The sequence below is a fragment of the Oncorhynchus tshawytscha genome, linkage group LG19 (assembly GCF_018296145.1).
Source record: "Oncorhynchus tshawytscha isolate Ot180627B linkage group LG19, Otsh_v2.0, whole genome shotgun sequence".
NCBI lineage: Eukaryota > Metazoa > Chordata > Actinopteri > Salmoniformes > Salmonidae > Oncorhynchus > Oncorhynchus tshawytscha.
Window position 1 is genome coordinate 53770224 of NC_056447.1, and position 10000 is coordinate 53780223.

The following is a 10000-nucleotide window of genomic DNA, read 5'->3' on the forward strand; positions in this document are numbered from 1 at the left end:
CTCTGTCTCTGTCTGTGTCTCTGTCTGTGTCTCTGTCTGTGTCTGTGTCTGTGTCTCTGTCTGTGTCTGTGTCTGTCTCTGTCTCTGTCTCTGTCTCTGTCTGTGTCTCTGTTTCTGTCTGTGTCTCTGTCTGTCTCTGTTTCTGTCTCTGTCTGTGTCTCTGTCTCTGTCTCTGTCTGTGTCTCTGTCTGTGTCTCTGTCTCTGTCTCTATTTGTGTCTGTCTCTGTCTGTCTCTGTCTGTGTCTGTGTCTGTGTCTGTGTCTCTGTCTGTGTCTCTGTCTCTGTCTGTGTCTCTGTCTCTGTCTGTGTCTCTGTCTCTGTCTGTGTCTCTGTCTCTGTCTCTGTCTGTCTCTGTCTGTGTCTGTCTGTGTCTGTGTCTGTGTCTCTGTCTGTGTCTCTGTCTCTGTCTCTGTCTCTGTCTCTGTCTGTGTCTCTGTCTCTGTCTGTGTCTGTCTGTGTCTCTGTCTGTGTCTCTGTCTCTGTCTGTGTCTCTGTCTGTCTCTGTCTGTCTGTGTCTCTGTCTCTGTCTCTGTCTGTGTCTCTGTCTCTGTCTGTGTCTCTGTCTGTGTCTCTGTCTCTGTCTGTGTCTCTGTCTCTGTCTCTGTCTGTGTCTGTCTCTGTCTGTCTCTGTCTCTGTGTCTCTGTCTCTGTCTCTGTCTCTGTCTCTGTCTGTGTCTGTGTCTGTCTGTGTCTCTGTCTGTGTCTCTGTCTGTGTCTCTGTCTGTGTCTCTGTCTGTGTCTCTGTCTCTGTCTGTGTCTCTGTCTGTGTCTCTGTCTCTGTCTGTGTCTCTGTCTGTGTCTGTGTCTGTGTCTCTGTCTCTGTCTGTGTCTGTGTCTGTGTCTGTGTCTGTGTCTCTGTCTCTGTCTCTGTCTCTGTCTCTGTCTGTGTCTCTGTCTGTGTCTCTGTCTCTCTGTCTCTGTCTCTGTCTCTGTCTCTGTCTGTGTCTCTGTCTCTGTCTGTGTCTCTGTCTCTGTCTGTGTCTGTGTCTCTGTCTCTGTCTGTGTCTGTGTCTGTGTCTCTGTCTCTGTCTGTCTGTCTCTGTCTGTGTCTCTGTCTCTGTCTCTGTCTGTGTCTGTGTCTCTGTCTCTGTCTCTGTCTGTGTCTCTGTCTGTGTCTCTGTCTCTGTCTGTGTCTCTGTCTCTGTCTGTGTCTGTGTCTCTGTCTCTGTCTGTGTCTCTGTCTGTGTCTCTGTCTCTGTCTGTGTCTGTGTCTCTGTCTGTGTCTGTGTCTCTGTCTGTGTCTTTGTCTGTGTCTCTGTCTGTGTCTCTGTCTGTGTCTGTGTCTGTGTCTGTGTCTGTGTCTCTGTCTGTGTCTCTGTCTCTGTCTCTGTCTCTGTCTCTGTCTCTGTCTGTGTCTGTGTCTCTGTCTGTGTCTCTGTCTCTGTCTGTGTGTGTGTCTGTGTCTCTCTGTCTCTGTCTCTGTCTGTGTCTCTGTCTCTGTCTGTGTCTGTGTCTGTGTCTGTGTCTGTGTCTGTGTCTGTGTCTGTGTCTCTGTCTCTGTCTGTGTCTCTGTCTCTGTCTGTGTCTCTGTCTCTGTCTCTGTCTCTGTCTCTGTCTGTGTCTCTGTCTGTGTCTCTGTCTGTGTCTCTGTCTGTGTCTCTGTCTGTGTCTGTGTCTGTGTCTGTGTCTCTGTCTCTGTCTGTGTCTCTGTCTCTGTCTGTGTCTCTGTCTCTCTGTCTCTGTCTCTGTCTGTGTGTCTGTCTCTGTCTGTGTCTGTGTCTCTGTCTGTGTCTCTGTCTCTGTCTCTGTCTGTGTCTGTGTCTCTGTCTGTGTCTGTGTCTGTGTCTGTGTCTCTGTCTGTGTCTCTGTCTCTGTCTGTGTCTCTGTCTCTGTCTGTGTCTCTGTCTCTGTCTGTGTCTCTGTCTCTGTCTCTGTCTGTGTCTGTGTCTGTGTCTCTGTCTCTGTCTCTGTCTGTCTCTGTCTCTGTCTGTCTCTGTCTGTGTCTGTGTCTGTGTCTGTGTCTGTGTCTGTGTCTGTGTCTGTGTCTGTGTCTCTGTCTCTGTCTATGTCTGTGTCTCTGTCTCTGTCTCTGTCTGTGTCTGTGTCTCTGTCTCTGTCTCTGTCTCTGTCTCTGTCTGTGTCTCTGTCTCTGTCTCTGTCTGTGTCTCTGTCTCTGTCTCTGTCTGTGTTTGCTCCCTGCTGTCTTGACGAACACAGCCATGACACTTTTCTCTGGAGGAGTAGCCAAGATTCCATTTAGGTTTATCTGTGTAGGTTTATCTGTGTAGGTTTATCCGTGTAAGTTTATCCGTGTAGGTTTATCCGTGTAGGTTTATCTGTGTAGGTTTATCTGTGAAGGTTTATCTGTGATAAGCAGCAGACTTCTTGATTTAGCGAAGGTCAGACGTTTCATCCCAGTAAGAAACAGAGAGAAAACATCAAAGTGTAATTTAACTGTCCGTAAAGCGGCAGGGTGCCCTCTTTTATAGGATGAGATGGGAAGGGTCAACTAAAGGCACATAAAATAAACACTATAAATTAGCTACCTGGGGAATGACCAAACCCTAAAGAGGGGAGGCTTTTAAAAAAGAGAGAGATACTGTTTTTAATAAGTCATAGTACCATAGACATCAACCCTTTCTCTACTCTGACTTCATTCTAAAGTGGCAATGCACAGTTTGTTCTTGATTAGTCTTCACGTTGATTTAACTCAATATAGTTCAGTCAGACCAGGAATGAATGAATGAATGTCTCTGTCTGTCTGTCTGTCTGTCTGTCTGTCTGTCCGTCCGTCCGTCCGTCCGTCCGTCCGTCCGTCCGTCCGTCCGTCCGTCCGTCCGTCCGTCCGTCTCTGTCTGTCTGTCTGTCTGTCTGTCTGTCTGTCTGTCTGTCTGTCTGTCTGTCTGTCTGTCTGTCTGTCTGTCTGTCTGTCTGTCTGTCTGTCTGTCTGTCTGTCTGTCTGTCTGTCTGTCTGTCTGTCCGTCTGTCTGTCTGTCTGTCTGTCTGTCTGTCTGTCTGTCTGTCTGTCTGTCTGTCTGTCTGTCTGTCTGTCTGTCTGTCTGTCTGTCTGTCTGTCTGACTGCGAGTTCAGGCTCAGTTGTGTTCCGTACAGTGTTAGAGGAGGCTCATCTCCCAGATGTATCTGAGGACTACGGAGAGATCAATCCAAGCGACTGGTTCCTACAGGAATGCAAGATTCCGTGGGTGTGTGGGGGGGTTCCCATCAACTTCGGGAAACACTCCTGACTTGAACGAAGCAATTCATTGTTCCACATTTAAATAATAAAACAAGCATGAAATTCAAAATGAGAAAAGTCCCATGTTGTTTTTACAAGACATTAACCTCGGTAACAGTCAAACATTTAACTTGGGAGGTATTTCATGTGTTACATTTGTCAGAATCTGACTAGTAAGTAAAGGTTTCCTCCTTCAGTTGTTAAAATGTTGCAGAAAGAATTAATATAACCAATGTGATTTGAGAGTCAACGTTTGGGACACCTGTACACAGTAGGGAGGTGCTTTTGTGACATCAAGCAAAATCTCTGAAACTAAAAACAAAATTCTTAGTATTGCAAAATAAAATAATGATATTGAAAGCAAAATATACTGTTAACTCAAAAATACATTATTGCAGGATAATCTTTTTTGAAACATGAGAATTTTTTGTTTTTGTAAATGAATACGAAACCTTTTTTTTTCTTTAAGTGAAACATTTTCAAAGACAACACATATCATATTCTGTCACGTTCACTGTCTTCAAATCCCTGTCATAGATGAGCCACAGATGTGCAAGTAATTCCACATCTTTTATAAAGTGAAACCTTCACAAAAAACAGGTAAACAGAAACCTTCCGTGACGCAACCGTGGCGCACACAAACACACACAGAAAATAAATAATTACCCACAACATATGATGGGAAAAAAGGCTGCCTAAGTATGATTCCCAATCAGAGACAACGATAGACAGCTGCCTCTGATTGGGAACCACACTCTGCCAAAAACAAAGAAATAGAAAACATAGAATGCCCACCCAAATCACACCCTGATCTAACTAAATAGAGAAATAAAAAAGCTCTCTAAGGTCAGGGCGTGACAGCACCCCCCCAAAGGTGCGGACTCCGGCCGCAAAACCTGACTCCATAGGGGAGGGTCCGGGTGGGCATCTATCCTCGGGGACGGCTCCGGTTCGGGGACGTAGCCCCCGCTCTGCACGCTGATCCCTCCGATTCCGTGGAACCGGATCGTGGATCATCGACGGAGGCTCTGGACTGGGGACCGTCACTGCAGGCTCTGGACTGGGGACCGTCACTGCAGGCTCTGGACTGGGGTCCGTCACTGCAGGCTCTGGACTGGGGACCGTCACTGCAGGCTCTGGACTGGGGACCGTCACTGCAGGCTCTGGACTGGGGACCGTCGCTGCAGGCTCCGGACTGGGGACCGTCACTGCAGGCTCTGGACTGGGGACCCTCGCTGGAGGCTCCGGACTGGGGACCGTCGCTGGAGGCTCCAGACTGGGGACCGTCGCTGGAGGATCCATGCCCTGGATTTTCACTGCAGTCTCTGTGCCATGGAGGCTTCGTACCATGGATCATCACTGGAGGCTTCGTACGTGGAGCCGGAACAGGTCTCACCGGACTGAGGAGATGCACTGGAAGCCTGGTGTGTGGAGCAGGCACCAGATACACTGGGCCGTGGAGGCGCACTGGAGGTCTCGAGCGTAGAGCTGGCACAACCCGTCCTGGCTGGATGCCCACTTTCGCCCGGCAAATGCGAGGCGCTGGCACAGAGCGCACCGGCCTGTGAATGCTCACTGGAGACACAGTGCACATCACCGCATAACACAGTGCCTGACCGGTCACATGCTCCCCACAGTAAGCATGGGGAGTTGGCTCATGTCTAAACGCTGACTCTGCCAATCTCCCCGTGTGCCACCCCCCAAAAAATTTGGGGAGCTGCCTCTCGAGCTTCCATGACCGGGTCTTGTCCCGTGCCAATATCTCCTCCCCGGTCCAGCTCGTCCTCCAGGTTGGCGCAAACTGCTGGGTCTTTTTGTGGTTGTGGTTCTGTCACGTTCACTGTCTTCAAACTCCCTGTCATAGATGAGCCAAGGTGCAGCGTGCTTGTAGTTCCACATCTTTAATCAAGTGAAACCTTCACAGAAAAACAGGTAAACAGAAACCGACCGTGACGCAACCGTGGCGCACACAAACACACACAGAAAATAAATAATTACCCACCAACATATGATGGGAAAAGGCTGCCTAAATATGAATCCCAATCAGAGACAACATTAGAGCTGTCTCTGATTGGGAACCATACCCGGCAAAAAAAAACAAGAAATAGAAAACATAGAATGCCCACCCCAAATCACACCCTGACCTAACCAAATAGAGAAATAAAACGTCTCTCTAAGGTCAGGGCGTGACAACACGATAGCGATCAAGTGCAAACTCCCTCTTTTACTGTCTTTGTCCCTATCTCTGGTTATGTTACCCTGGACATTTCTTTAGCTGACGTTTCAAGTTCTGACACATTGAATCCAGCAGCACCCTGCATCCCACTGATGGTTTGCCTCTGAAGCTAAGCAGAGCCAGTCCTGGATGGGAAACCAGATGGTGCTGGAAGTGGTGACGGAGTGTCAGTTGGGGTTGTTCTCCCCTCTATTCTTAAAGTTCAAATCCCAGTGTTCCAGGGCAGGGAGGTGATGTTACCCCTGTGTAGGTTGCCATCTCTGGGATGTTAAATGGATGTCCTCATTCTTCTAAAGTAATATACGACTAAGGGGTGTTAACTTCAGTTTTTTGGCTAAATGACCATCATGGCCACCTCATCATCCCACTCAACAATAATTGTGGCAGAGATCATGGCCACCTCATCATCCCACTCAACAATAATTGTGGCAGAGATCATGGCCACCTCATCATCCCACTCAACAATAATTGTGGCAGAGATCATGGCCACCTCATCATCCCACTCACCACTAATTGTGGCAGAGATCATGCCTCACCTCTCCACCATGCTAGCCGATGTGTGGTGAGTGTTTTGGGCACATAATGATTGCTGTGCATCACCCAAGTGGGTTCCATTTGGTGGATGAGGGGAGCTTTCCCCCGTACTATGTAAAAGCACATCAGGAAGTAGAGAGATAGTACATAAATGAAATCCATGCAGGTGGGGTTCAGAGGTTAGCATAGATGATGCAGAACTTGTAACGCCCCCCACCCCCCCCCCACACACAAAATAAAACCATGGCGTTAAAAAATTGATCGCGATTGAATTATTTATTATTATTATTATTATTGAATTATTTATTATTAAATTATTTATGTTGTTATGGTAGACAGGGGTGTTATGTTATAGTAGACAGGGGTAGACAGGGATGTTATGTTATGGTAGACAGGGATGTTTTTATGGTAGACAGGGATGTTGTTATGGTAGACAGGGGTGTTGTTATGGTAGACAGGGATGTTGTTATGGTAGACAGGGGTGTTGTTATGGTAGACTGGGGTGTTGTTATGTTATGGTAGACAGGGGTGTTGTTATGTTATGGTAGACAGGGATGTTGTTATGGTAGACAGGGATGTTGTTATGGTAGACAAGGGACAGGGATGTTGTTATGGTAGACTGGGGTAGACTGGGGTGTTATGTTATGTAGACAGGGGTGTTTATGTTATGGTAGACAGGGATGTGTTGTTATGTTATGGTAGACAGGGGTGTTGTTATGTTATGGTAGACAGGGGTGTTGTTATGGTAGACAGGGGTGTTGTTATAGTAGACAGGGGTGTTGTTATGTTATGGTAGACAGGGGTGTTGTTATGTTATGGTAGACAGGGATGTTGTTATGGTAGACAGGGTGTTGTTGTTATGGTAGACTGGGGTGTTGTTATGGTAGACAGGGGTGTTGTTATGGTAGACAGGGGTGTTGTTATGGTAGAAAGGAGTGTTGTTATGTTATGGTAGACAGGGGTGTTGTTATGTTAATGCAGACAGGAGTGTTGTTATGGTAGACAGGGGTTGTTATGTTAATGCAGACAGGAGTATGGTAGACAGGGGTGTTGTTATGGTAGACAGGGGTGTTATGGTTATGTTAATGTTAATGCAGACAGGAGTGTTGTTATAGTAGACAGGGGTGTTGTTATGGTAGACAGGGGTGTTGTTATGGTAGACAGGGGTGTTGTTATGTTATGGTAGACAGGGGTGTTGTTATGTTATGGTAGACAGGGGTGTTGTTATGGTAGACTGGGGTGTTGTTATGGTAGACAGGGGTGTTGTTATGGTAGACAGGGGTGTTGTTATGTTATGGTAGACAGGGGTGTTGTTATAGTAGATAGGGGTGTTGTTATGGTAGACATGAGTGTTGTTATGTTATGGTAGACAGGGATGTTGTTATGGTAGACAGGGGTGTTGTTATGGTAGACAGGGGTGTTGTTATGTTATGGTAGACAGGGGTGTTGTTATGGTAGACTGGGGTGTTGTTATGGTAGACAGGGGTGTTGTTATGTTATGGTAGACAGGGGTGTTGTTATAGTAGACAGGGGTGTTGTTATGGTAGACATGGGTGTTGTTATGTTATGGTAGACAGGGATGTTGTTATGGTAGACAGGGGTGTTGTTATGGTAGACAGGGGTGTTGTTATGTTATGGTAGACAGGGGTGTTGTTATGTTATGGTAGACAGGGGTGTTGTTATGTTAATGCAGACAGGAGTGTTGTTATGGTAGACAGGGGTGTTGTTATGGTAGACAGGGGTGTTGTTATGGTAGACAGGGGTGTTGTTATGTTAATGCAGACAGGAGTGTTGTTATGGTAGACAGGGGTGTTGTTATGGTAGACAGGGGTGTTGTTATGGTAGACAGGAGTGTTGTTATGTTATGGTAGACAGGGGTATTGTTATGATAGACAGGGGTGTTGTTATGGTAGACAGGGGTGTTGTTATGGCAGACAGGGGTGGTGTTATGTTATGGTAGACAGTGGTGTTGTTATGGTAGACATGGGTGTTGTTATAGTAGACAGGGGTGTTGTTATGTTATGGTAGACAGGGGTGTTGTTATGGTAGACAGGGGTGTTGTTATGTTATGGTAGACAGGGGTGTTGTTATGGTAGACAGGGGTGTTGTTATGTTATAGTAGACAGGGGTGTTGTTATGTTATGGTAGACAGGGGTGTTGTTATGGTAGACAGGGGTGTTGTTATGTTATGGTAGACAGGGGTGTTGTTATGGTAGACAGGGGTGTTGTTATGTTATGGTAGACAGGGGTGTTGTTATGGTAGACAGGGGTGTTGTTATGTTATAGTAGACAGGGGTGTTGTTATGTTATGGTAGACAGGGGTGTTGTTATGGTAGACAGGGGTGTTGTTATGTTATGGTAGACAGGGGTGTTGTTATGGTAGACAGGGGTGTTGTTATGTTATAGTAGACAGGGGTATTGTTATGGTAGACAGGGGTGTTGTTATAGTAGACAGGGGTGTTGTTATGTTATAGTAGACAGTGGTGTTGTTATGGTAGACAGGGTTGTTGTTATGGTAGACAGGGTTGTTGTTATGGTAGACAGGGTTGTTGTTATGGTAGACAGGGGTGTTGTTACGGTAGACAGGGGTGTTGTTATGTAATGGTAGACAGGGTGGTTGTTATGGTAGACAGGGGTGTTGTTATGGCAGACAGGGGTGACTATTGACATCTCAAGGTGGGTTAGCCAGAGACTTGCCCTGAGACATGTTTAGAGACAATGATATGGACGGGGGGGGTACCAGATCCCAGATCAGCACTCCCAATCTGAGACTCTTTGTGGATAAGGGCCCTGGGGTTTTAGCTAACTGTCTCTGTCACTGCTAAACTATGCCATGATCTTATTAACTCTGACACACACAAGTGTTTCTCACTAAAGCGTATTGATATTCCTTTCAGACTCCTGAGCTGAAGGTGTATAGTTTGCAGTTTTAAAACTCTTGAAGCCCTACTGAACACTACCCAGCATAAGAGCGCACCATGGCCAGGAAATGCAGAGATTCAGTCTGAACAGAGAGTACTGTTGGCTAGGCGTGTTCTACCAGAACCTCTCTACTTATTCTAGAAGCAGAACCCTTCCGTTTATTTATCCACACAGCTGTTTGTTTATCAAAGCAGAAGGAGAAGGTTATGATTTATTCATCATCTCGGTCGACCTAAAAATTAAACAAAAAACATCATATTTTAGCTAACAGGACCAGAGTCTGTCACAAAATGGAGGATATCGAAATGTCAAGTGACAAACATAATAGTGTTTATGTCTGAGAGGAGGTGTGTGTGTGTTTATGTATGTGTGTGTGTGTCTGGGTGTGCGTACGTGTGTGTGTAGCGTGGTTGCCTTGATACACAAGGCTCTCGAGTGGCGCAGCGGTCTTAGGCACTGCATCTCGGTTGCTAGATATACTGTCCCTGGTTCAAATCCAGGCTGTATCACATCCGGTTGTGATTGGAAGTCCCATCAGGCTGTGCACAATTGGCCCAGCGTCGTCTGGGTTTGGCCGGGGTTTGGCCAGGGTAGGCCGGGGTTTGGCCGGGGTAGGCCGTCATTTTAAATAATAATTTGTCAACTTAAATAAATAAAAATACGTTTGATCAGGTTTTGTATTGTTCATAATTCAGATGGGGATTGTTGAGTAACATGAGGCGGAGGGGTTGTGTCACAGGGAAAGAGTATTGTTGTGACATACCCGTCAAACAGAGAAGCAGATTTCTCCTCTGAATCTCTTTTTAAACTCGCCGTAGAGCGACCTTTGAACTTTCAAAAGCATTCCCGGGAAAGAAGGGATGATGTAATACCACCCCATATAGAGACTGCTAAAGGGATGGTGAGCAGAGAGACCTCTGGGCTTGGAGGTGGACCAGTTAGTTAGTTAGTTAGTCAGTTTGGTGGGTAGTTAGATAGATAGACAGATAGTTAGTTGGGTGGGTGGGTGGGTGGGTGGGTGGGTAGGTAGGTAGGTAGGTAGGTAGGTAGTTAGTTAGCTAGTTAGTTAGGTGGGTGGGTAGTTAGATATATAGATAGTTAGCTAGTTAGGTGGGTGGGTAGTTAGATATA

General features: G+C 46.6%; 1 protein-coding gene across 1 annotated transcript in view; it reads left to right on the forward strand.

Annotated features, from left to right (window-relative positions):
* Positions 1-10000, forward strand: part of LOC112239997 (homeobox protein aristaless-like 4) — a 44673-nt gene that overhangs the window by 18280 nt on the left and 16393 nt on the right. The window lies entirely within an intron of this gene.